The 27,734-nt window shown below is 44.7% G+C and overlaps 1 protein-coding gene and 1 long non-coding RNA gene across 4 annotated transcripts in view; one reads left to right on the forward strand and one right to left on the reverse strand.

Annotated features, from left to right (window-relative positions):
• The window catches only part of LOC129385018 (uncharacterized), a 209,014-nt gene extending 201,289 nt beyond the window's left edge, over positions 1-7,725 (reverse strand). The window contains exons 1-2 of one of the 3 annotated variants that reach the window (XR_008612550.2): positions 7,594-7,725; positions 4,287-4,328 (exon numbers count right to left, since the gene is read on the reverse strand). This is a non-coding gene — a long non-coding RNA (uncharacterized lncRNA). Of the gene's footprint in view, positions 1-4,286; positions 4,329-4,786; positions 4,888-7,593 lie in introns of those variants that run through there. The other 2 variants (XR_008612552.2, XR_008612551.1) reach the window with 2 other exon arrangements.
• A 280-nt stretch (positions 7,726-8,005) lies between these two features.
• lab (labial) overlaps positions 8,006-27,734 on the forward strand; it is a 102,748-nt gene continuing 83,019 nt past the window's right edge. Inside the window, exon 1 of the mRNA XM_050178090.3 lies at positions 8,006-8,436. The gene's annotated coding sequence lies outside the window, so the exon portion shown is untranslated. The remainder of the gene's footprint in view (positions 8,437-27,734) is intronic.

The raw sequence follows: 27,734 nt of genomic DNA on the forward strand, positions 1-27,734 counted from the left end.
TCGATAAATGTAGGAAGGTCAATCCTGCACCTCCGGTACTGCTTTGTTGAAGGGGCTCCAAACCTCGGCAGTTGAACTCCACTGCTCACTTTTTGTTCCAAGACCCTTCTATTTTGTGCGCTGTGAGAAAATCGAAATAAATGAAGTTTTCATTTGTCGGGGCTATTGTCGTCGAGGTTACACCCCGCTCCATCGACTGAGTGAGCCTATGTATATGCATCGATCGTCGAGGTTCATTCCGTGCAAACTCTACACCGTACGATATTGACAAGACGTTGTTTATAAAACAAAGCGTCAGGAATTGGAAGGAAGGAAATTGAGGCTGGCCGCATTAACTGTCTGGCTGGAATGGCTGACTCCTGAAAGGCGTCCAGCAGAGAGGGGCAGGATTAACAGTAAAGGGAAACTGGATACGTAAAAGGACAGTGTAAGAGATGAGAAATGGCTATATTCCCTTTCTATATACAAGATTCGCGACTATAGGTCAGATTGTTCATCATAGTTCACGTGTCTGGCACAGCATATTAGTACAGGCAATACGTTACGCTATAGTCCGTATACGTTCACGTCAGGTCGGGCCAGTTTGTTCCCTCGAAGGCTCCTTCATCAGGAGAGAGAGAGAGAAAGCAAGGACAGGAAAGCAGGGAGGTCAACCAGAAGAGCATCCGGTTTGCTACCCTACATTGGGGGCGGGGGAAAGGGGGGTGCTACATAAAGAATAGGGAGAAATAATGAACTTCTTTAGGATAAGATATAATAACAAACGGTTTAAAATGTTCAATCATGCTGCCTTAGCCTTCGGAACATCGTGGTGCTTGCATAAATTTTGTCATCCTTACGCGCTTTGTACATGCTTCGTCTCACCGCATATACATATGAATGCGGATATTAACTGACTAACATACAGCATAAGCATTTACTTTTTCTCGCAATATGTTTCATCGCTCTCACTGTAAAACGCTCCAGGAAGCAGGGCCAAGCATTCGATTTTGTTTATCAGTACTCTAAGCCTTCGGTACAGGGCTCATACTGGAGCGGTCATCAAAATGCAGGCGCAGCGCCGAAACATTTCAGAAATGCGCACTGTTCAAACACAAAGGCTCCTAAACAAATACCGCAGAAAAGTGCGTGCAAAGAAATGCTTATGAAACATTTGTTAATGCTATAGAAAAAAAAATGGCCAGGCTTAGCTTGGTTAAGCCAAGAATGCGTTGCACATTGTGTTGGGGCCCAGCTTTTCCTCCGGCTGTCGTGACGTCACGTCACGTGGTTGCGCTAAAGGTCAATGGTGGCTGCCCGGCCGCGTCCAAGGGCTGAACTGAGTGATTGCAATATGCAACGCATAAAAAATACAAACATGGATGAATGGAGGTTATGCGCGTCCCCTTTGGAACGGGGTGGTGGGTTGCGCCACCAAGCTCTCGGTTTTTTATTGCCTAATGTCCTACCTACGTTAAAGAACAAAAAAGGAAAGGGAAAAAAAACACGATGACTTCCCGTAAGCAAATTTTCAGAACCCTATTGTGAACTTTGTTTTTGTACGCCTCCGTTGTTTACCGTTTCCCTACTTCTACCAATCTTCCAATCACCTCTTACCAATCTCTGTTGCGGACATCGTAACTTTCACCCGGCTCTTGCTGAACCCAAGGGCTTCAAGGAGGCCAGTGATTCCTAAATTGACCGCTTGGCAGACAGATATCTTCACATTCTCACAAAACATGCTCAATCGTTTCCCTAGCTTTACCGCAGCAAGCACATGCTTCCTTACTATATCGTTCTATAACGGCCTGTTATATAAGGCACGCTGATCTCGCTTCGAAAAGTAATGAGTTTCCTTTTGAGTTAGCATAAATTGTTTCTTTCGTGATTTGTTTTTGTGCCTCTTAAGCAGTTACTCATAGCAGGTTTATTTTCCATTGCCGCCACCGATGAGATTATCTCAGCCTCTCTGAATTTCCGCTGCACGTTCTTTGTTGTTGTGTTGCCCACCGTACAGGCCGCATACTTTCTGGTAAGCTTCTTAGTTCTTTTGCTCCACTGTGAATCAATGTTATTCCTGTACAAATACTTGAACACTCTCCCAGTCCATTCACTTTCTTCCACATTCCTTAGTCGTTCTTCATAATCAATCTTACTGTGAGCTTCCTTCACTTGAAAACTTGTCCAGTCCATATCAACCTGCATAGCTTCATTTGTAGTCTTCCCGTGAGTGCCCAAAGCGAGGCGTCCCACTGACCTTTGGTTGCCATGGATTCCTAATTGTACACCTGATTTCAAGCAGACAACCGCATTTCCAAATGTAAGTCCTGGAACCGTTATACCTTTCCACACACCCCGGAGCACCTCGTACCTATTGTATCCACATAGTGCTCTGTTTCATTATGGCTGCATTTATCTTCCCTTTTACTGTTATTGTTTTTTCCTGTGTTTCCATATATCTCTTGCCTTCGTTTATCCATATACCCAGGTATCTATATTCTTTTACGTGAGGTATTTCCTGGCCCTGTATTGTCAGTGTCTTTTCACTGTTTTAATTGAATACCATAACACCTGATTTATTAACGATAAATTTCGAACCTAAATTCTCGCCTTCCTGTCCACAGATATTAGCCAGACGTTGCTTGTTCGCTAGCAACACAATGTCGTTCGTATAAAATAAACCTGGAAGCTGCTGCTCTACTACAGTACCCGCATGTTTGTATGATATATTAAATCCGATATTACGGTCTTCTAGCGCCCTCTCCATCCTTCCCACGTACATCATAAACAGCAGCGGGGATAAAGGGCACCCCTGCCTCAGTCCCTTGTTGATATGAACTTTCTCCTGGCTCCTCATCCCTTCCCATTCAACGCAAATGGTATTTTCTAGGTAAATCTCTCTCAAAAGCTGTAGACAATCGTCGCCTGAGCCTTCTCCTTCCAGAATATCCCACATGTTGCGGTCTACGTTGGCATACGCTCCTGTAATGTCTAAAAAGGTCACATATAACGGTCTGCTTTCTACTCTTGATATTTCAATACACTGAGTAAGAACAAATAAATTATCATCCAAACGCCTACCTAATCTGAAGCCATCCTGAAGCTCTCCCAAAATGCCATTATTCTCTGCCCACGCTTGCACCTTTAATTTAATTGCCTGCATTGTTAACCTTTACATTACCGACGTGAAGGTCAACGGTCTATATGAGAGAATTCTATACTTCTCCCCCCTTACTTTTAAATTAAATTCATTCTACTTTGTCGCCCACTGTCCGGTACTCGCCGATCATTTAAGGTTTTTTTTTTTTTCTATTGCTTTCAACAGAGCTTCCTTACTTTTTGGACCTAGTTCATTAATCAGCCTAACGGGAACCTCGTCTAGTCCTGTGAAGTCTAGTCCGGAATTTTCTCTTCGGCTTTCTTCCAGTTGAAATTTGCCAGCACCAGCTCCTTTTCCATCTGGTTCTATTTCGTGCTCTTTTTCTTTTTCTTAGAATACAACCACGTTGTCATGGAAAAATTCAGCTATATTTTGGATGTAATTTAATGCCACGTTCCCTTCCAGTTTGTTTCCATCTTCGTCTAGGATATGTTGTTTTGTTGTTCCAGACTTCCTGAATAATAATTTTATGTGGTTTCAAAATATTCTAGGTGCGGCCTTCTTTTTCTTACGTATTTCTGACAACCAACGTTTAGTTTCATCTGTTATCTTTGCTTGAACCAGTATTTGAACCATATATTTTTTTTTCCGATATATTTCCCATTTTCTGGCCACTTCCTCCTGCGGTAAGTGAGATTTTTTTGCCTGCCTGTGCTCTCGGGATGCTTTATGTCCCTCGGCGATCGCTTCTCATATCTCCCTGTTTCACGAGCTTTTCGGTTTCTTTTTTCCTTTCCAACGAACATGTTGCTTCTCTTTCCGTATTTCTGTCGTTATCACACTTAGAAGCTCGCTATATTCCCGTTCTTTGTCTGGCGATTTTCCAAGTTGTTCCTCGATTCTTGTGAATATATTTTTTTTATGTTTCGTTTGTTATGTTTTGTTGAACATATAGTTCAATGACAGTGCGTCATCTATTAAATGTTAGCGTAACCAAAGACACCAGCGTCGCGGTAATGGCAACGCATACATGCAGTCTGCGTGGAAACAACTCGCGGCACAGTTCGAGTACCGATACAAAGGAATCCCCAGATTCTGGGCACCGAACATCACTTGGAAGTATACATTCACTGTGGAACTGGACCGTTAAACAAAATAGAGTATTTTAGCGCATCACATTTCGAAGAAGAAGTGGTCTGATACGTACATTCGTCATTGTTGGCCGGGGCCTTCAGATAGCCGGTTTCGCCTATATTCATAGGGTGATGGTAAAGAAAAATAAACATTAAAGATGTCATCTTAATTCGGCTATAGCAAGCGTTGGTATGCACGCCTTCATGCCAACCGTTTACTTATGCAAAAATTGCGCCAATCTCCATAGCTCTCATTGAGGTGTTATAATTCATCAACCACCAGCAACGCTTTACAATTGATTAAACCTAAACTATATGAACTATATACCAGAAATAAGCTTACGAATATCATCTCGTGCACACCGCAACGACTCCTTCTGAATTTGGGGGGGGGGGGGGAGGGGAGGGAGTGGTTTGAACTTGTTTCGGGGAATGTTTTTCACCAGCACGCACGGACCAATCTCCGGGTCAGCTATTTCGGCACGTTTTGCACAGGGACAACTTCCTGTTGAGACTATACCTCAGCCAGACGTTGTAAACCGGGAACGTCCAAGCCCCCGCTGAGGTCGCTCACCATTTTCTGCAGTCCTGTTTAGTTTCGCAGAGAGAAGCCGTGTCTACGCCGCTAAATCTCACTCTGCCCTCCGCTGCACATCTCTGCAAGCTTACAAACCGTGTATAATGCATAAATGAACGCACATATAGTGGAGGGTGCAGCCTACAGCATATACTAAGCACAGAAAAAGAAATAATATACAGTCAAGAAAACAGCCCTTTCAAGCAGGGAAACATTAAGCGTCTGGAAAGCATGTATACAGCGAACTCTGTTTTTTGCCCACCTCTCGTTTGCGTTTGGCGGAGCCAGTCGGCTGGACTCTGTCTCGCTATAGCAGGAGAAATTGGCAATGCTGTTCGCTCGCAAACGCGCCTATAGTGTAATTCGGGCGTTTCTTGGCCCGTTGTCGCAGCTGCAGAAGGCCGCAAGAACTATGGCGGCGGTGTATAACTTCTAAAGTGGCTGTGCATGGCTTCGCAATGCTGGGCTCGAGACCGCGGGTTCAATCCTTGCCGCAGCGGCCGTGTTTCGGTGGGCGCGATATGCAAAAGCGCTCGTGCACCTATAGACTTAAGCGAACGTTAAAGGTCTCCAGGCGGGTTAAATTGGGTGAAAATTAATTTTAAATTGAAGGAACACAAAGGCGTTGCTGCGATTACTGAAGATAACCGAATAGTGCGAGCGCCTGCGACACACATCAGCGCCGACAATTTTCACTACCTCTCGGTAGCATCAATATAGTTCATTTTCTCTCCGTCCCTGTTAAATATTTCTCGCGCTTTTCTCATTTCCCAAGTGCAGTGTAGCCAAACGGTTTCAATCCTGGTTAACCTGCCTGCTTTTCATTTGTCTTTATTTTATTTTATTTTTTCCCCCCGCTTTTCTAGCGTGTTGGCGAGTCGCAGTTTTGTTGCATTTCAGAGTGACCGCAGTCTGCCGAGAAGTAAGCATGTTGCTTCACTCCTCACTCATATCGTTTTCCTCAAGCATATAAACGGCGATCTCCTGAAAAAGGGCCGGACCTTCCACGGAGCTTTCTGACCAGAAGTGCCCTCCCCGAAAGCGCATCCCACTCTCAGTGGAAAAGGTTGTGTGCACTCATTATATATATATATATATATATATATATATATATATATATATATATATATATATCCTGACACCGGAGATATTGTGAATACTCTGTCTCTTACTCAAAACGTATAGAGGAATATAATTTGCCGCAACAGCATACGTCTGCTGGTGAGCCACTGTCTAGGAAAAGAAAGTATGAGGGGAGAAAACTAAATATGCAGCCCGCAAGATAAAGTTGCGTCGAAGCCTTCGATCGCTTTTCTCGCGGTCAACTGAAGAGCGGGAACGCTTCTCATTGTGTGGCGTGCTTTCATTCCTCATTCCTTTATCTTAGAATACTTTAAAGGCATATACTAAGTCATGATGATTAAGATCATGGCACACCTATGAACAGCAAGAGTGTTTAGAGATTACCAAGCATCATGGGAGCAGCTGGTCGCTTACAGAATCCGCTGGTGCGTAAACTTGCGAAAAGGAATGGAAGTGACGGCCATGCAGAAACGCAATAAACCCGGAACTCAAATCGCTCGCTTCCGCCCGCTTGGCAGCTGGCATTCGTGAACGTCTTCTTCTTCTTCCTTACTATTTAAAGTAGCAACGAGCTCTACCGCTGCTTGAATTGATGTAAAGCCTTGAACGTTACCGATATAAGAGCCGCATAATATTAACCTAAAAAAAAAAAAAGAAATCTGCCTCGCCTCATAATTTCTTACTCCATCGGCTGCGTGTAAGCCGAGCATGTTAGCCACAAGATCACGCAGCTGTAGTTAGTTATTCATGCCACAAATATATTCTTATAGGATATACCAGCATAAAAACAACTGGAGCTAGAGAGGCCTCCTGAAAATGTCCCTATATATTTAAACAGACGTTCCTCTCCAAGGATATGACGAGCACAAAGGCGACGTGTGGTGCGATTATTAAGGCAATAATGGGAAACACATATTTACGCACACAGAAGTACGACATATATCTGGGTACACTTAAGGATTGTGTACCACTCTTGAGAAAGTGCGAAGGTTGTGGGATCGTTCCCCACCTGCGGCGAGTTGTTGTTTCATCCACTTTCATTTACATTAATTTATGGTTTCTTTATTTCATTTGTTAAGCACAAGTAATTTCCCCTATGTTGTCCTTGGTGTCAGTGTTTGTTGGCTTCTTATGGTATGACTAATAAAGCTCGGGCCCCTCGGTTAACCCCCTTTCTTCTCGTCTCTTGAGAAAGTGGCACATATGCCCATTCTGGAGGATTGGCCATCGATGGGCACACGCCCGGTGGCTCAATTCAAGAGAAATAAAGTAAATCAAGGAATTCGTTCACTACACTGCGTTATTCCATTACGAGGGCGGTCTGCTTTAGAGATACCAGTCAACTGACACTGCATGACCAGTTTCAAGTATATATATATATATATATATATATATATATATGCTCGCCAGAATAATACGTATTATCTATTCGGGTTTTACCACATGATTATGAGCCACGCCATAGCGGGTGGCTGTGGATTAATTTTTACCACCTCGGGTACGTCAAGGCGCACCTAAATCAAAGTACACGAGCATTCTTGCCTTTCGCCCCCACAGAAATGCGGCCGCAGTGGCCGGTATTGAACCCACAACTTCGAGCTGCGCAGCAGCTCAACGCCAAATCCACACGCTCTGCTTCGGCGGGTGAAATCTGGACAACGTGCACCAACATATACAGGTAAACAATAGGCGCACAACCTCAGCAGCGCTTCACATTTCACCTTATGGTGCGCGCGCGTATGCATCTATAGGCAGGCGCGTTTATCCGGGTACGGAACGCGTCGTCGCTTCACCTTCCTCCGTCGAGTTCTCTCTCGCGCGCGCTCCGCGTCGAGAACGTATGTAAACCGCCCGCGCCCAACACGCGGGTTCCGCAGGTGCAACAGCGGCGGCGGCGGCAGCCGCGCGATGACAATGGGAACAGAGCGACAGACAGATGTCTCGACGACATCGCACCCGTGCGGGAGTGGCTCCTGCGAGCGCGCGGTTGCTGCTGCTGCCGCCGCCGCCGCCGCCGCCGCCGCGAGAGACTAGAGTTGATCCGGTGACTTCCGAGACACTCCCTACACATTACGTCACGCCGACGCCGCGCTACGCGTATACCGCCGCATCGAGTCGGTCGCGCTACCGCGCTCTGCGCGCGCGCGTGTGTGTTACGTCGGAGGATTAAAGCGGTGGTGGCGAAACGACGCGTCGCATGTGCACGTACGCCTCTGTTAGCCGGCTGCTGCTGCTGCTGTTTCAGCAGAGGCTTCGTCTGCATGGTATCGTGTCTGCGAGTGCAACGTTGATACGCATGCGCGAGCGTGCGCGCTTGTTCGGTGCACCAGCGAATCCAAGTGGTGCCCGAGGCCTCTACCGGAGGCGTATAGATACGCGTCGCAAGGCGCGCTCGCCGGCATCGTCGCCCGACTGCCGAACGCGCCTCGATCGGAACCTGTCGGCGAGGTTTTGAAGCCACCACGACGCGGTGCAGGCAGCACTGCTCGGCGAACGGCGACCGCGTCAACTGAAGCTACGGTCCGAGCGGTCGGCGGCTGGACTTACGTTTATTCTCGAACGCAGTGAGTGACCACCTGTCGCGTCTTGTTTTGCGCAATGAAACTTCATTTCCATCTCCTCCCGTCAGTTATGTCCCCTTCCTTTTTTTTCGTTTTTGTTTTCTTATTTTTCTTTCACTACAGGGTTGGTCGCAGCGAGCGAACGAAAACATTACTCGTAGTCTGTGCACTTAGTGAGATGAATGAAGCTTCGCATGCATTCTTATTTGTCTATATGGCGTCCGCGTTAAGGCATTGCACCGCGTAATGCGTAAAACGGTTGGTTATATTTATATATTTTCGCTCGTTTGTTTCGTCGTTGTGTTCGCTTTTAATTCAATTGAGATGGAAGGCCGTTATCAGTTATGTTACTTGACTTCAATATGGCAATTGTTTGCAATATATTTCGCGCTGGGGCAATACGGGTCGGCCATACATTATCCGGCCTGAAATCATATGCCCGACTGTATGCCGCTTGAGTATGTAAACTGCGGAACGGTCTATTGAACGAATCTCTTATGCAGTGAATTGCGACCTGCGCTTATAGAAAGTAGACATAATGGAGCGTTTTGCATTAGTAATTCTCGCATTCCATCCTCGCATTCTGCAGTATGTGCTACAGCGAGGATGGCTGCTGTAAAAAAAAAGTATACTATACCGTGAATATATATCCTATAGTGAAACAGCAACTACACAACTAGTAGGTTCCCATGTCTCACGCGTAATCTTTTCAGAGCACCAACCTGACGATTCAAACTGCAGGCAAAATTAGAGCTTCTGGGCTCGCGAAGACTGCTTCTCAGTGACAAACGCATTCACTGCCATCTCGCCTGAAATCGTGATTGATTGACTGCCGCATATTGGCATTAACCACTACTGCGTGCACATATGCATACTGCCCGATAAACGTGCACCCAGCTATCGCTTTCTCACGGGAAAAGCGATAACTTACCCGTATCCCTTACAGGAGGCCTCACACAAACCTTCTAAACACAAAGCTATACCTGCACACGCACCACGCAGGTTGTGCAGGAGCACAGTTTGTGCAGCAGTGCAGCATATACAGACATGCATAGAGTATGCGACTTCCCAGTGTACCGCATACAGTATAGACTATGCAGTGCTGCAGCGTGCGACCTGTGTGCAGCATACATAGGGCTTCGAAGTGTACTGCATACAGTATTGTAGTTACGAACGGTTTGCATGAGAGAACTCCGCAGGCTGCTGCACACGGTATACACGGTATGCAAATCGCACGTGAACTGCACGTACAGCTTCGTAGCTTACTATACGATATACCGAGCGCATCCTATTGCAGTACACAAAGTGCATGCATGCGAACGGCTTCACAGCGGCGACTAGTCAAAGCACGCATTAGTGGCTTAGCAAGGAGCGAAACGCGTGCCTGCACTTGAGCTTGTTGGTACGGCTTCACTACGGGGAAACGGCGCGATTAAACGAGACAGAAGAGACGGACAGGACAGCGCCTGTCCTGTCCGTCTTTCCTGTCTCGTCTTGTCGCGCTGTTGTCCCGTATACTGTAATATAATTTACACCCTAAAAAGTGAAAAAGGGTGTAAATGTGTCTATAACTCACACCCTCAGGGTGTTATCTATATAACGGACACCCTAAGGGTGTGAGTTATAGACACATTTACACCCTTTTCCACTTTTTAGGGTGTAAATTATTTTACAGTGATAATGGAGTGAAACGGGAAAGCTAGCACATGTACGACTGCCTCTCATTCTAATTTCCGTGTATTATTTCCGTAGGCCAAATTGATATGAATGGTACTTTTTCCAAGCAACACTACTTGTAGGCTGTCGTCAACCTTTAGTTAAAATTATACGCCGATCCTGCACCGAAAACGTGCCGTGACACCAGACTTTGTGCCAAACTATAATCAGTGCTGACTGCAAAAAGAAAGGAAGTGGGTTAAATGCTTCTTTAAAGGTTCAATGGGACGTTTCATTACTGTATTCAGCGAGTAGCCTCCGCGATAAAGTAAAGGAAATGCTGTTGTATTCATAGACATATAATTGATAGGTGTGCTTACAATGCGTATATACTTCTCCTTTATTGATTACTACATTTAAAAACTAAGCTTTAAGTATTACGTTCTTCTATTGCTCCGTCTTTCCATAGAAGCATATACGCCAGCTTTCCGGCTTAAAAAAAATAAAATAATCGCATTAATTCGAATACTATTCAGTGTAAAAACTATGAAAACAATTGCGGGCGAAATTGACACAAAGAAAAAGTGAGGCGTTGACTACATTAAAAGGACTGGGACTCTGCCACAAACTTCAGCTACCACAATAATCGAGGATTCCGACTCTAAATTCCAGCTAACGAACGGATAAGATATATTGTACCGGCATTTTATCAGCGATGGCGGGCATACAAATCACGTTTCTCATAATCCGAGTCGACTGACTGATTTCGAAGTACATGCTATTGGTAACTTTTACTCGTAACTAAATTTATTTCCACATAGATAGAAGGACGGTTAGCTCCGAGGCACGCAGTATACCATGCAGAATGTGCTCAGTCATATCGCGGCCGCAGTAAACTCACTAGCAAGTCATGCGCGAAGGCCCAAGACAAAGAAAGAAGGGAGATGAAAAGAAGAAGGCAAAGAAAAAAGATGGTGCACGTAGGAATTAGAACGCACTTGCAACTATGACTTTTAAGCGCTGCCGGGTGCGCCACATAGCCGAGCACAGAGCGCGGCGAAAGAGCCAGACAACAGCGTCGCAGCAGGAATGCGACCCGAAATGAAAAACGGTGTTAAATGTCACCAGTACAGACTGCGGCGTGTTGCCGGCCCGCCACAGACGCTCTTGCGACGCCAGAGACAGAGAACAAAAGGAAGAAAAAGTCATCCTCGCGGCCGCCGCGGATAATAAGGCGAAACATGCATCAGCAAGAAGCGCTTCGCACATGGCAACAAGCGAACAAGATGAGAGATGAAAAAAAAGTAAGAAACACGAAAAGATCAGAAGGCATCTTCGGTCTCCCACAGTGTGTATATCTGTAGTTCAGGCATCCGAACATAAGACACAGGGAGAGAGACAAAGATAGAGAGTGAGAGAGAGAGAGACATGTAGCAAAGCAGCCTGAGAGGCAGACTAAAGGGATCTAAGGCTTCCAAAATGTTACCCTATCTACCGAACCATTTATTAAAGGCACCCGTAAGGACACAATCGCGTAACCTTGTATTAGTGAACTATGCTTCTGCAGCAGCAATATAGCCGCTCTTATCCTGAGAAGAGCCCAGGCGCGCGCGCACACACACACACACACACACACACACACACACACACACACACACACACACACACACACACACACACACACACACACACACACACACACACACACACACACACACACACACACACACACACACACACACACACACACACACACACACACACACGTGTGTGTAAATACGGATTGAGACAACGACACATTGATAGCTCTCGCATTAGCTTGCTGTGACGTCTTCAAACTGGACAGAGTTAAGTCAGGTATTAACTGTTTTTTTTTTTTCGTAAAAGCGGACTACATTGTATTCGAAAGGAACCAAAAGGCTCAGTCTAAAGCAGCTTGTTATAAATTCGTCGTCGTCGTACTTTGAAATACTTTGGAGCTCGTGACGTCACACTAACACATCGGCGCGAAATTTAGAAAACGGACAATTTGGCCTTCGTTTTTGTAATGATAAAATGTTTACTGCCATATGAGTAAAGATGGTGTTTTGAAAGTATAAGTAATCCATATAAAATTTATTTATTCTCGCTTCTTCGATGCCGCTTTAACAGAATACATGACCCTGACAATTTATAATCTGCGACTTCCATTTCAAGTAACTATGCCCATGATCTCCAACGAATGCTGCCTAACACACTTGAACAATCATAAATTGGTACACAGCAGGGTGTTATCGTTCAAGAAAGCTTTTTTCAGAAAAAGTACTCGATAACAGAGATCGTTGGCGATGACGCTTTGAAATTACCGCAACAATTCCACGTTACGTTGGATTTCGACAACGCCTACTGGAATCGGGTTGCTGTTTGTTTGTCGATGGCGGAAGGACATCACATTTTAGTGGAGATTAAGCAACATTTAGAGATGCTTACCGCTGTAAAAGAACTGTCGAAATGGGTGACGGTTGCGTGAAATCCGCGACGTAAAACGCAATCGACGCAATGAACGCGGAAATGTCAACGCGAAATTGAAGCATGATAGCTTGCCTTTTATCTTTATCCAACAGTGCGCCACTTCCTCCAAAGCGAAGCGTTTTGAAGAATGCTGCACCAGCGTAAACTGACCTAACCGTTCTCTTTAAAAGACATGTTAGCTTAGTTTGATCGGTTGGAAATGTTAGATCACAAATGTTAAGGGAGATAAATACATTTTAGCGCCCTTAAGAAAAAGAGAGAAATGTTAGAGACAAGCGTGTAGACATATGTGCACCATGCGACCCAGATGATGGGACAGAGAAAAACTAGATGGACTCCTCATCGTGCATTAGCAGGAGCAGATGAGCGTACGCTACATGCATGCATATTCTACAGCGGAGAAAAGACGCATTACATCTTTCTATCCTACTTAATCCCCCCCCCTCACTCTACACCCCAATTTATCTCTCTCTCTTTTTTTTTTTTTTTGCTTCGTTCTTGCCAGTTCATTCGTTCTTTCCTTATTCTGCTCGTCATTTCCTTCTTATTATTCACGATTTCACCATCGTCTTCCTGAAGGTACACACGAGTTTCAGCTCGAAGAAAAACAAAACGTTACATTTGCCTGCGCGACTTTCACTTCGCTATATTTTCTTCCCGTCTTTTCTTGTTCTGCCTTGGTTTCTTCTGCGCTTCCTCCCTTCCACTGACTTTGCCGTCGTCTACGCGGAACACAGCTGTGTCGGCTTTCGGCGTGAGAACAGGCAAGAGAAATAAGCGAACGCGTCTCAGCGCATACAATTGCAACGCCAACTGCGCGTCTCCGCTCCGAGCAGTGCGAGGCAACAATAGACGCCACGCAGCTGCGAATTCGAGCGCGCGCGATCCGCTCGGAGCACCGCGTCACCAGACAGGCGTGCGGCCATGCATGCGCGGAATCGCGAGGAGGAGTCACGTGGTACAGAGCCGCTGTTCCAACGTTGCGCCGAGCAGGCTAGCACAGACGTAGTAATAGCGGCACCTGAAACGATGAAGACAGGGAGACGATGGAGAAGGACATTCTACGTGTGCAAGAACGCTATTGAAAAGGCGGGCGTAAAACGAATAAAAAAAAAGAGATGAAGGACGACGCTGGAAGAACAAGAAGGAAGTACATTCTTCTGATCTTGCTCAAACAGAGAAAATAGGGGGACGGCACTCTACAGCTTCCCTTTCCAGTTCCCTGAACGCAGCCTTATACTGTATAGAGTCATCCGGGACGGAAGGAAGACGAACGCAAGGACGTTTTGCAATCGTTTCGAACTGCTGCATGCCTCTTCGTGGAGACGAAAGCGAAAGCTAGCGAGAGATAATTCATGTCGCTCCAAGCGCCTGGCGTGTAATCTCGGTTGCTTCGGGAAACTTTGGGGAGGAAGTTCGCTTAAATGAATGGCAGTACGGAAGAAGAGCGGTTGTCTGTTAAGGCGACTGTAAATAGAAATCATCGACCAATCTCAATACTTATGGATCGCACTTTCAAGTTTTCTTTTGCGTGTCCTCGGAGAGGAAAAAGTGCTTAACGGGGAGAATTAAGGCCGTACGTCAGTTTTCGAATTCGACGCTCGGACACGTGGTATCAGTGACGCCATTGTGACTTCGTGAATGTCGTTATATTTTCGCGTTTTTCGGTCGTCCCTTAACAGAAGCTCGTAAAAGTTGCTGGGCTAGACCGCCTTACGTACGCAGTTTATTGTAACTGAAAGGAATCAGTATTTAAGAAATAGTGGGTGGTCCCTGGGTGTGCGGAAATAACTACGTTATTGCCACTTGCGCTCATATCATGTAGAATTGTGCGTGTTTGTTATTGTGTGGAGCAAGTTGCACAAGTAATCAATCAGCAGCACTTCTCTATGCAGTATTGCTCCTTCCGTTTTGCGAAACCGATCATCCAAGTAACTATATTATCAGAGACAGATAACAGCTGGCGTGAATATGCTAAGCACTTCTTTCTCCTCGTGTACTGAGTCCAGTAAAAATACCTTGCACGTTACAAGCTTGAAATATATCCCATTGTGTTCTGTCTCAAAAAGAAGCAGAAAGTAAGAATTGATGTTGGTTTATGTACCACTGATTGATTGGACATGCCACTGCACGACTATACAAAGAAAGATGGAGCACCTTGCAAAGGTAAACAGGCAAAACGTACCACAGGACCGTGAAACTTAAGGCGATCTTTCGTATGCTCGTAAGGGGAACAGTGTACACTCTGTAGCAATATTTTTAACCAGCCTCTGTTTTGTCTTTCTTATAGAAACCTACTCGCTAAAAGGCTCTTCACACAGTGGTTGAGGTTATCAGTGCAGAAAGAGAGAAAAGGGGGGCAAAGAGAAGAGAAAGAAAGAAAGAAGGCAAGGATGAGGGATTGAAGGAAGAAAAGAGAGAAATAAGGAAAGAAGGAAGAAAAGTACGAGGGAAGCAAGGAAAGTAGGAAGGAAGGAGAAAAGAAGAAATTAGGGGAAAGGAAGGAAGTTAGGTAGTAGGGAAAGAATGAAAGAAAGAAGGAATTAAGTAAAAGAGGAAGGCAAAAAAAAAAACACTAGGAAGGAAAGAAAGAGTGAAGGAAGGAAGAAAAAAAGAAACCAAAGAAGGCTGGAAGTAGGGCACAAATTAAATTCTGGGGTTTTACGTGCCAATTAAACACGAAACAATTATGAGGCACGCCGTAGTGAGGGACTCCGGGTTCATTTCGACGACCTGGGGTTCTTTAGCGGGCTCTATTATGCACGGTGCGTGGGTGTTCTTGCATTACGCCCCCATTGAAATGCGGCCGCCGCTGGCGGAATTCGAACCCGCGCCGTCCGGCTCAGCAGCGCAATACCATATATGGGACTATCACGGAGGATAGACAGGAAGCAGAGAAACAAACAAGGAATGAAATGGAAATAAAGGAAAGAAGGAAGGAAGGAAAGAAAGAAAACCATGGGTTACGAATGTTAAGGCTGCGAAGAGCCCCCGCGCATAGCTGCATTTGAAATCTCGCTTCTCAAAACCTTCAACCGCGTTCTGTGGCAAGTATTTACTTTGCGGCACTGTAGGGCAGCTTATTTCCTCGCACATTCTGCCCACAGTGAGGTTCCTCCATCCGGCACATTAATTCAGTATTCCCGGAATCGGGATTGTATTTTGGGTAACATGTCGTTTTCCGTTCTGCATTCTTTTCCTTGCTTTCGTCGTTGGTTCTTCGAAATCATTAAATGCACATTTTTTTTGTCACGCCGAGGTCGGAGGTAGCACCTGCGCAGAAGAGAGTCGACGTGTTCGTCTGCTTGTTTTGCTCGGAGAAACCGCGAGGATTCTTGACTTCGTGGATTTCTTTTTTTTTTTTTTTTTGTCCTTTCGCGCAGGCATTGACACAATGAAAAGATATAGCGGGTGTTCCTGTAGCGAAAATGTGTCCTTCCAGATAAAATAATCATTTCTAGTGGTGCACCTCAAATCTTTGGCACACACTTAAAATAATGCGCTCATCTAAGAGCCAATGCGATCGCTCGACCAGAGACTTCTTAATTAATGACTTTAGGATGAGACACGTAACTGCGCAATTCGTTAAACAATATTCGAAGCAGAGCATTTTCTTTCAAAACTCGGTGGTTCGCACGAATTTAGAGAAGCAAGTGTTCAGAAATGCTGCTGAAAGTTTGTATGTTTTCACTCTGCGGAAAAAAATGCGATATAAAATAGAACATTACAGGAAGAGCACATCTGGTGTCCGTGGTTTCCAGAAGTGGTTCTAGGCCTAATATTCCTAGCAGAAAAAAAAATAGTTATGGCCCGAGTTCGACTGCTTAATTAAATTCTGCAGTTGTGCAACATGCCTCTTAAATTCAGTATTTGAAACGGTTATAGTCAGTAGGGAAGTTATCGCTATTTTATTAATCGTATCGGCAGTTTTGTTCAAGAAATTCCATGTGCACCATGGCTATGAAGCTCGACTAACAAATTTAATAATTTTGTGTCACATCCTTCATTATGTAAGTTTTTCTGTAGAATATGCAGTTTTTTTTCTCTCTCTCTTTAATTTCCAGTGGCGGATAGCACATTTCCAGTCGTTGCGCTCGATTGCTCGAAGAAGCCAACATTACTTGACCGAAACATTGAAATGCAATATGAAGTACAAAATTTCAATAAATATGTTTGAATCTGTTACTTTATGACACATATTGCGAGTTACCAATCATAACCGCTGAGATTTCAAGGCATTTCTCGTCGCAACAAATTCCGAGCATGGCACTAGTGTCAAGATGGGCGCCTTCAAATTTGCCACGAGTAGGCTCCCTCGTCCCGCCTACTTCTTTACCAAAGTGCCGCTTCATGTATTGAAGTACACAAGTAACTGGAAAGCCATTGCAATGAATATCACGAAACTGGCGTCATCCTGACAATTCGTTTCAAGCGGATAGGCACTGTGGACTCACGGGCTTAAATTCGTAAACAATTAGTAGAACATTGAATTAATCACATTTTGTTAATTAGGTAACTGTACATTTAAATTGTTTTGCAAGTATAATGTCTGCCTCCTTGTTTTTTATAGTGTCCGCCTTTTGCCAGTATAATGTCCGCTAATCCAGCTCTACGTATATAATTGTGTTATCTGTCGCAAGCGATATTAAAAAAAATTGTATAGTGAGAAAATATTTTTGCAGAAACCATGGACGATGATTGTCAATGTAAGCGAATGGAACGAACGAACGAACGAACGAACGAACGAACGAACGAACGAACGAACGAACGAACGAACGAACGAACGAACGAACGAATGAATGAATGAATGAATGAATGAATGAACGAACGAACGAATGAATGAATGAACTAATGAACGAATGAATGAATGAAGAAAGGAACGAAAGAACGAACGAAAGAGCGAGGGAACAAGCGTTTTCCTTGCCGAGCGCTCCACAAAACTCGCGCGCGACAGTCCCCTCCCCCCTGCCGCTCCCCTCATCTCGGTTGCGCAAAAGCACGTTCCCTTTCCCTCGGCGCCTTTGAACTTGAAGTCCGACCACCGAACACCAAGCAGCAATGCGCCTACCGCCGACCACCTTCCAACCACGAAAACGGGCCAAAGATGCAAAGAAAGCTATTCGCTTTAAAAATAAAAGAAGGTATATGCAATATTGCGTCACAGCATGTTGTTCAGGTCGTTTCCAGTCACTCTCCACATAGGTGTCTGTCCACTTCACGCACTGTGCATCTCGCCAAAAAATAATTCCTTAACGTACCTCACCTTTCACTGTACGCGGAGGAGCACAGTTGATTACGGCATAGCGTGGGTTTTGTGTTCAGTATTTCCACGGGGAGTACCAGACACGCCGAAAACCTGAATTGAAACATATTAAAATGAAATATATTACTGCCGAGTTCGTACTGCAGCGCCCAGTATGAGTTGCGCTACGGCACAATCCCATCACTTCTCTCAGTAATAAAAATGACGTGTCGTTTTTCTTGTAAGCAAGGTGCTACCGCAAGCGGAACGGCGTTGCGCCATTTTTTTTTTTTTGCGTATGTTTGTGTGTGTGTAGGCACTGCCATGCTAGCCCTACGGGCACTGCTTGACAACGTGGCAGCGCCTATACATAATTAAGAGACGGACTCTCGTGTTGCAAATCATATTGAGCATGGTAGTATACGTGTTTCGTTTTATGTATGACTACGAGGAAGCGCCGCAAATTTCCCGAACAAACATACATGCCTTCGATTGGGAACGGACGTCCTCAGTGCTCCAACTCAGCTCTGAACACAGAATGCTGAAAATGATGCTGCAGAAATAATTCTCAGATTGTTATCGGCGACCACTTTCTTATGTAACCCTGTTGTCTATGTCCGTGCCAGCTCATGTGTCGCAGCAAAGTTTATGCACGCGATCGGATTAGAGAGGACTCTTTCGATACAGAACCGGCGACAACGTCAAAAAAATATTCTGTAGTGTATAAGTGCGTCTTGCGCCAAGCGTTAACTTGGTAACAATGATAATATGGTGAAATCAAACATTACACTACGGTATCAGGTTACTTACACCGGCCGCACGCTGATGACGCGCTGGCCTCGTGTTATCTCTGGGACGTCACGCCGCACGCGGCATGTTTGTCGCCTGCGTCAATCAATCAGTACCCCTCTATCTTTCTCCCGCACTTTTGCTTTCTTCTCCGCCACTCCAGTTCTTGCCCTCTTTAGTTTGTGGGGCTAGGACGCCGCACGTGAAACCACCACATGAAGTGAGTGAAGTAGACCAAGAAAGATCGCCGCCTTAAAAAATCGCGCAACGATCGACTTCATTGCAAATCACGGCGGTTTACCGACAGATAAGTAATGTGAACTGATATAGCCTCGCACTTGCGGCGTACTTATGCTAAAACCACAACACATGACGCAGGACTGCTGAGAGTACGCCGGCTCAAGTGTCAGAACGAATGCGATTAAATGACAGCGTCTTATTACTCAAGTACGTGTACTTTTAAGTAGGAGCTTTCGTAGGCGGATTCTCGAAGGTCAGTGAAATGCCGAAATATGCTCCTGTGATTTCGTAGACGCCCAAGGTGAGAATAAATATACTACAGGGCGTTCTACAGTCTGGCAAAGCTGTAATCCCAGTTGTGAAAATCCCGGGTGCGTCTATCTATGCTGCTCCGTCGTGTAGATACGGGACTGAAATTCGACAAGCCTACCACGTTCACATCGCCTTAGTAAAGCAAGTAATGAAGCAAGTGCAAAACATGTAGAGACAGAAAAGAGTTGAGATGAAGTCAGAGACGAAGAATATTTATTTATTTATTTATTTATTTATTTATTTATTTAGTACCTGCATCGCGAATAAGGCACTACAGCAGGGAATTCTTGAGTAACAATTCAGCAACGCAATCCAGGTTGACTCCTTGGTACGTCTGTACGGTCCACGCTGTAGTTCAAGCTTCTGGGCTTTTCTGCGTTAGCCTGTCATTCTTGCCATTACATACAAAACAAGTACCCGTACTCACGAGAGTTTACAAAGCAAGCACGTGTCTATAGTACCACCTCGGTACGTCTCAACTCACGTAAGAAATGCGATCACTGAAGACCACCTGATCCCACCGCACAGTCGCAAGCAATACGAGTGGGGCCAACGAATTAGCTTTTTAGAAATGATTACTCGTCACGTACGGGTTCGAGTCTGACGTGTCAATATGTAACCGCTCGATACAAAATTGTAGCTTTCCCATCGAACATTTATTTAGTCTGATTGAATACAACAGTATATACAACGATGGCCATTTGAATAGGGATTTGGGGTTTTCGTTTTCACATTGCTCAGGGGGGGCAGCCTCAACGGAAGCATAGTCCGCGTCTCTGGTCGAATCCGAAATCTGACACGTTTGTCTGGCAACACACCTCAAACCACATTTTCAGAAGCTATCGTGGCTAATCATGGCTGCCCTACACCAGCACCAGCACTTTTGTTCTCCTGTGGTAACACGGGTGCAACACTGGAGCACACACAAGTAACATTTCTGAAATCTACTGGCCTGAGCGACGGATTGTAGTATATATATATAGGCGTGATGGGCAGCCCAGTGTGCGCGCAGCGTTAGTGTCTCCTTCAGTGTTACCTCTTAACCCCTTCTCCTCTATATACAGGGTATACAGCAAGCCACGCGCTCGTGCAGATGACCTGCCTACCCTGTCCTCCAATTATGTCTTATTCCGCCCTTTTAAATCCCCTGTGATCCATATTTTACCTTGGCAGCCACAACCGCACTGTTTTCAGGTTCAGAATTCCGGATTGCCATCCACCCTGTCATCGGTCTTTTCTTGGTGGGCAAAATTTAGAAGAAAAAAAAAACGGAAGAAATTGTTGGCATTTTGTTTCTTTTCATTCAAAAGTATGTCTGCATCGAAATCTACATAGATATATTTTTTATAAATGTGCAATTCAAACCTATGTCCACCGTATTTACGCCGGAGCGCGCTGTCTGTTTGCTTAGCGTTTACGGTTTGACGTTAATCGTTCAAAATTTAGACGTGTACTACCACTGACGTACGTTTGGCATACGTCATAGCCGCTTAGTGAACAGCGACATTTAGGATCATCCGTGACGCGTCCTACATTTCTAAGTGCCACTCTCTGCAGCCTCAGCAGAGCTTAGTATCTGCTTTCTCATCTTTGCTTTTCTCGGAAATTGGAGCAGAAACTCTGGCATCTCCAACTGGACGTGACAGGTGCGCCGCGATATTTGTTACTTCCAAAATAAATCGGTTGCCCACCTGTAAAATGAATGAGCTCAGCGGAGCCCAGCGTTGCTAAATTCCAAGGAAAAAAGTTCGCGGGGGCGCGCGAATATATTACAAGCTCTCTGCTGAGTCAGTCAGACGCCTCTGCACACCATCTGTATAGGCAGCGATTAAACAGCGTGGGCGTCTTCACTGTATGCGTTTTGCACCTATCAAAGGTGAGAGGTATTTTTCGCCCAAAAGAAACAAAATCAAAATGCCGATTCAACGTACATGTTGAAATCTACGTAAAGCGAAGCTTCAGTGAAACGAATAATCAGATGCTCTGCAACTAATGGCGATGCGCTTTTTTTATTGAAATGAAAATAAAAGAAAGTGACGTAGTCACCCTATAATGATGACGGCTACTGCTTTTCTCATAGCAGAAATAACAATATATAAAAAAAAATCGTAGTACGAAAACGAAAAGAACCGACGTCACAGGGTCAGAAATCCACACGACACAGTCGTATACATCCACGAACATGTAAAGATAAACGACAGAGGCGTACAGTTCTGTTTACTTTCACGTTATGAAATGTGTAATTCCGCGCAACGGTACCGTTTATCCACCACAAAGGTCACAACTTCAATCTCATGCGAGTTTTATGCTTGTGCACTCTACACCCCCCACAGGATATATGCCGAAATGCCAACTCCCACTCGGGCGGATGCTTCCATGTGTGAGACGCCTACGCAGCAAAGTCGCGAGGACGAAGGCGGCTTATGATGCTTGCTGAGGCGATGACAGTCGTCGTCACAGCGGAGTACGACACGAATCAAACAAGCTTCAAGGATTCCGTGTACCTTTTGTGCCACAGTGGCACATACCCACTCCGAAGGACTGACAAAGGGGGAACACTTCCTATGGTCATGCCCGAAATTCCAAGCTGATAGCAACGCTCCCCTCGAAAAGGTGCCACAAAGGAACCTTCTGCATGCGTGCCCGCAACAACTTGTGTTCCCCGCAGGATCTCTTATAGACCGCAAAGAAAATTGATGTCTCCTTATCGCATTCTCAAGAGAGACTGGTCTGATGGACATGTGGTGATACACCAAAGTGATTCTATAAGAGACGCTGGGGCGGAGCAACTGCCGGCCTTGATAGCCAACCTAAACTTACCTTTTGCTAGGACTCACCACCACCACTACCACCATCAGTATACGCACACACCTAGTGGTTCATACAGAATGGCTAAATAAAAAAAAAACGTAAATCAAGGAAACTGCTGAATATAAGGCGATATTTTATTAACAGGTCCGAGTACTTTAGAGACATTTATGGGCCGAGATTAGATGTTCATTTTGTGTATGGTAATCTAGTTGATACGCAAAGCAGAAGTGCGCTTATATACTGGCACTACTGTGCCGGTAAGCGCACAGGAGTTATACAAGCCCGCTCGCTGGCATATGTATATATATATATATATATATATATATATATATATATATATATATATATATATATATATATATATATATATATATATATATATATATATGCCCACAAATATATCCGCCAATATACAACCGAACTAGCAGCATGACAACTGCAGCCGAGCCAAATCCGTAGGCGATGAAATCTTCGCTTTAAAAGAGCAAAATAATGCATTTCCTCTCAATAAGCACAGGTCAATGCAAAAGTAATATTTACCAGGCTGAACAACACGAGGGTTTGAGCTACAGTTAGGGGTACTTTAAGATTACCCTATCGAAAAAAATACTCGTACGCTCCATATCCAATATTTTCATGTGAACTTATGGGGGTCCTTCGTAAAAATCCGTGTTTACACATATCCTATGGTTATTATCAGTATTATCAGTTTAAATCACCCATCCGACTGCGAAACACAACGATGCACTGCGACTGCGTTGAACCAGTTATAATAAACCACTTGGCAGTTTGAGCCTCTTCGTGCTAGTTTTCTCGTTTTCATTCCTGGTCGGTTCCATTCCTGGTCCCTTACGAAGTAGTATTGAAGCTTCTTGTTACCTTTATCACTGGTTCTGATTGCATATGCCATGCTTCGATGCTGATTGCTCGGCAGGCCTTGCTTTGTTCTGGTATTCTTGCGTTAAATAAGCGGCTGGGAGGGAAGAAATAATGCAAATTGAACGGCCGGTATAGCCGCACATAGTCAGCACGTCAGCTAATACGTGGGTCGCCGTAATTTGGTCAATGCGCATTGCGAAAAAGACAGCTTGGCCTCTTTTCTGCAGGATGCATTCTGGAACGACCAGCTTCAGGAATTGGCTAGCTTCAAACTTTAACTTTAGGAACCTCCCATTGCTGTCACGTGACCACCTTCGAGCTTGCTTGCATCGATGAATGTTCATATAAGTGCAGAAGCAGAACTGCTGCATGTTTACTCAAGGCACAGTTGGCTTCGATGTTCTACACTCAAGTATGTTTCATTTTTTCTAGTTCTCATTTAAAAAGTCCCGTAATGATGGAAAGTGCTCGCGTAACAATAATATTGGAAAACGCTTTATAAACAACAGCGTCATCTTTATTTCACTGGTGAAGTCGGGATTGCGGCTTATTGAGAAAAAACAAATGACAGCAGAAGGCACAGCCACCGTTCTGCGAGCTGGAGATATTGAACTGCCCACTAATCTCTCGACGAGATGTTGCAAGTTTTCACTTTGAGATCTCTCGGAAGGGTTGTAAATTCGAGAATCGTTCATTTCGAGCCATGAATGCCATGACGGTAATCACACTGTGTCGCATAAACAGACACTCAAGTGCTGACCTAGCTTCTATGTTTCTTGTTTCTTTTTCTTTCTTTTTTTAATTTTTTTGCGGTTGGGAGTAACTAATCGCGATGACGTCCTCGTTTTAGCCGGAATTGTGGTATACGTAAAAGACCTTAGAGAAAGTATCGTTGACTCATGTCTAGAATTCTTGTAGTGTGAACTAAATGTCAATCGATGTCAGTTTTCTAGTTGCAAAAATTGTAAGGAAGTCAAGGTGTTCTATAATGATGTCCACCGAAATAATGGATTCACTTCAACGTAATTCAATTTTCCATGACCGCTTGTCGCGTTTAATTATTCAGTGTTGATGTATTGAGCCCAGTCGTTCGAAAGTCTGCACGCTGCGTTGCATGTCCGCCACAGCTCACAGCTGACATCGCGGTGACTGAGAATGTAATATACGAGTACGTGACATTTCTGAACGAATCCGCTTTTGATTGCTGAGCGATATAGACGACGCTTCAATATTCATAAATGGCACACTCCGACAACCCGCGCGAGCGTCGGCATTTCTCTGTTGACTCATTTAGAACGAAACACGCGGAGTCAAGTCGCGCGACACCAGGTGGCGCCGTCCCTCGCAAGACCAGGGGGTTAGGAAATTTGGTTGTAGGAGGTCAGTGTTCTTTTTTTTTTGTTTGTTTTAGCCTAGGTAGGACATTAGGCAGTATAATAGCAAGAGCTTGGTGGCGCAACCCACCACTCCGTTCGAAAGGGGACGGTCCATCCATCCGTCCGTCCGTCCGTCCGTCCGTCCGTCCATCCATCCATCCATCCATCCATCCATCCATCCATCCATCCATCCATCCATATATCCATATATCCATATATCCATATATCCATCCATCCGTCCGTCCGTCCGTCCGTCCGTCCGTCCGTCCGTCCGTCCATCCGTCCAGAACGCTCTGTACAGAATTAAATCGGAAAGCATGGGAGGGGGAGTCGGAATGCTCAGCCACCAGGGAGCCAAATGGAAAAGAGTAAATGCAGAATGCGTGGAAAGAAAACTTGTCTCGGTGTAACGTATTTGTGGACCAGAAATAATTGCATAGAGAAGAATCAACAGTTGGTGGAATGCCCAAGTGCTGATATTAAGGGTTTCGGGTATGATGCCGAAATTATCCTATTCAGTGGCATGAATGCACGCATACAGGATCTAGATGGCTATACCGACAACAACGGGAAGTCAATCTTTGTGAGCAACATAATCTCGTTATTGTGAATACAGGACCTAAGTGTGAAGGGCAGATCACGTGGGAAGTCGGGAATCGGCAATCGACCATTGATTACTGTCTGATGACAGAAGGAATTCATACGTTCAAAGAAATGGTCATAAACGAGGAAGGGTATAGCAGCATAGGGAGTGACCATACACGCATCATTTTGAAAATGGGATATGTGGTTGGGAAAGCGAGCAAGCAGCGAAGAATAGCCAGTCCAAATTTGAACGCCGAAAAAGTAATAAATATAGCCAGAACTGTCGTGGAAGAACTTGGAAAATGGCCAAATAAAGAGCGGGAACATAGTGAGCTTCTAAGTGCAATAACGACAGAAATACGGAAAGAGAAACAACAAGTTCATTGGAAAGAGAAAAAAGAAACCGAAAAGCTGGTGGAACAGGGAGATACGAGAAGCGATCGCCGAACGACAGAGAACATGCAGGCAAAAAAAGTGCAGTTGCCGCAGGTTGAAGTAGACATAAAATGGGAAATATACCGCGAAGAAAATCTATGGTTCAAAGACTGGTGCAAGCAAAATTAAAAGGTGAAAGTGAATGTTGGTTGTCAGAAATACGTGAGAAGAAGAAGGCCGCACCTAGAATATTTTGCAACCACAGGAATTCTGCAACAATAGAACAATGTATCCTAGACAAAGATGGCAACAAACTGGAAGGGGACACGGCATTAAACTACGATCGAAAATTAACAGCCGAAGCTTTCCAAAGCAATGACGAGGTTGTGTTTGAAGAAAAAAAGCATGAAAGAGAACCAGATGTAAAAGGAGCTGGTGTTTACAAATTTCAACTCGATGAAAGCCGAAGTGAAAATTCAGAAGCGCGTAGCCACAGGGCTATACGAGGTTCCCGCTAGGCTGAATAATGAACTAGGGCCAAGAAGTAAGGAAGCTCTGTTGAAAGCAGTAGAAAAAAAAAAACCTTAAACTATAGGCGAATACCGGACAGTTGGCGATAAAGTAGAATTAATTTAGTTTATAAAAGTAAAGGGGAGAAATATAGAATTCGCTCATATAGACCGTTGACCTTTACGTCGGTAATATACAGGTTAGCAATACAGACAATTAAATTAAAGCTGCAAGCATGGGGAGAGAATAACGGCATATTGGGAGAACTTCCGAATGGCTTCAGAACCGGTCACTTGTTTTTACTCAGTGTATTGAAGTATCCGGAGTAGGAATGAGACCCTTATATGTGGCTATTTTAGAATTACAGGAGCGTATGGCAACGTAGACCTCAACATTTTGTGGGACATTCTGGAAGGGAAAGGCTTAGGCGATGATTGTCTAAAGCTTTTGAGAGAGATTTACCTAGAAAATACCGTTTGCGTTGAATGGGAAAGGATGAGGAGCGAGGAGAAAGTTGATATCAACAAGACATTGAGGCAGAGGTGCCCTTATCCCCACTGCGGTTTATGATGTACATGGTGAGGATGGAGAGGGCTCTAGAAGAAAGTAATATCGGGCTTAATCTCTCATACAAACACGCGGGTACAGTAGTAGAGCAGTAGCTTCGAGGTTGATTTTATGCGGACGTCATTGTGTTGCTAGCTAAAAAGCAAAGTGATTTGCAACGTCTGGCTATACCTGTGGACAGGAAGGCGAGAATTTAGGTTCGAAATTTAACGTTAAAAATCAGGTGTTATGGTATTCAATAAAAACAGGGAACAGAAAGTGGCAATACAGAGCCAGGAAATACCTCGAGTAAAAGAATATAAAGGCCTTGGTATATGGATTAATTAAGGCAATAGATATATGGAAACACAGGAAAAGCAATAACAGTGAAGGGGAAGAGAAATGCAGCCATAACGAAACACATGACGCTATGGGGATAAAATAGGTACGAGGTGCTCCGGGCTTTGTGGAAAGGTGTAATGGTTCCAGGACTTACATTTGGAAATGCGATTGTTTGCTTGAAATCAAGGGTGCGATCAGGACTCGATGTCAACCAAGGCTCAGTGGGACGCCTCGCATTGGGCGCTCACGGGAAGACTACAAGTGAAGTTGTGCAGGGTGATATGGGCTGGACAAGTTTTGAAGTGAGGGAAGCTCACAGTAAAATTGATTATGAAGAGCGACTGAGGATTATGGAAGAACCTAAATGGGCTTGGAGAGTGTTGAGGTATCTGTACAGGAAAAGCATTGATTCACTTTGGAGGAAAACTAGGAAGCTTACTAGTAAGTATGCGATCGGTATGGTGAGCAACATGTGAACGAATAACGTCCAGCGGAAAGTCAGAGAAGCTGAATTAATCTCATGGGTGGCGGCAATGGAAAAGAAACTTGCTGTGAGCAAATACTTAAGAGGAAAAACGAAATCAGGAAAGAAACAATTTACGATAACTCAAAAGGAAGCTCGTTAGTTTTTGAAGCGAAATCAGGATGCCTTAGAACACGCACCTATAAAGCGAGATATAAGAAGGAAGAAGAAGCACGTGCTTGGTGCGGTAAAGCTAGGGAAACGATGGAACATGTTTTGTTAGAGTGTGAAGATATCTGCCCAGCGGTCGATTTAGGCACCTCTGGCCTCCTTGAAGCTCTTGGGTTCAGCGAGAATAGGGAGAAAGTAAACATGCCCGCAATATAGATTAGTAAGAGGCGATTAGAAGACTGGTGGAAGAGAAGTAGGCAAACGACAAACAATGGAGGCGTAAAAAACTAAGTTCCCAATAGGGGTTCAGAAAGTTTGGTAATGGGAATTCTTCTTGTGGTGCTTTCCTTTTCTTTTATTTAACCTAGGTAGGTCATTAGGCAATAGGTTGGTGGCGCAACCCACCGCCAGTTTCAATCGGGATGCTCGTAGCATCCATCCATCCATCCGACCGTCCATCCATCCATCCATCCATCCGCACGTACGTACGTGC

Source organism: Dermacentor andersoni, chromosome 5, assembly GCF_023375885.2.
Source record: "Dermacentor andersoni chromosome 5, qqDerAnde1_hic_scaffold, whole genome shotgun sequence".
Classification (NCBI taxonomy): domain Eukaryota; kingdom Metazoa; phylum Arthropoda; class Arachnida; order Ixodida; family Ixodidae; genus Dermacentor; species Dermacentor andersoni.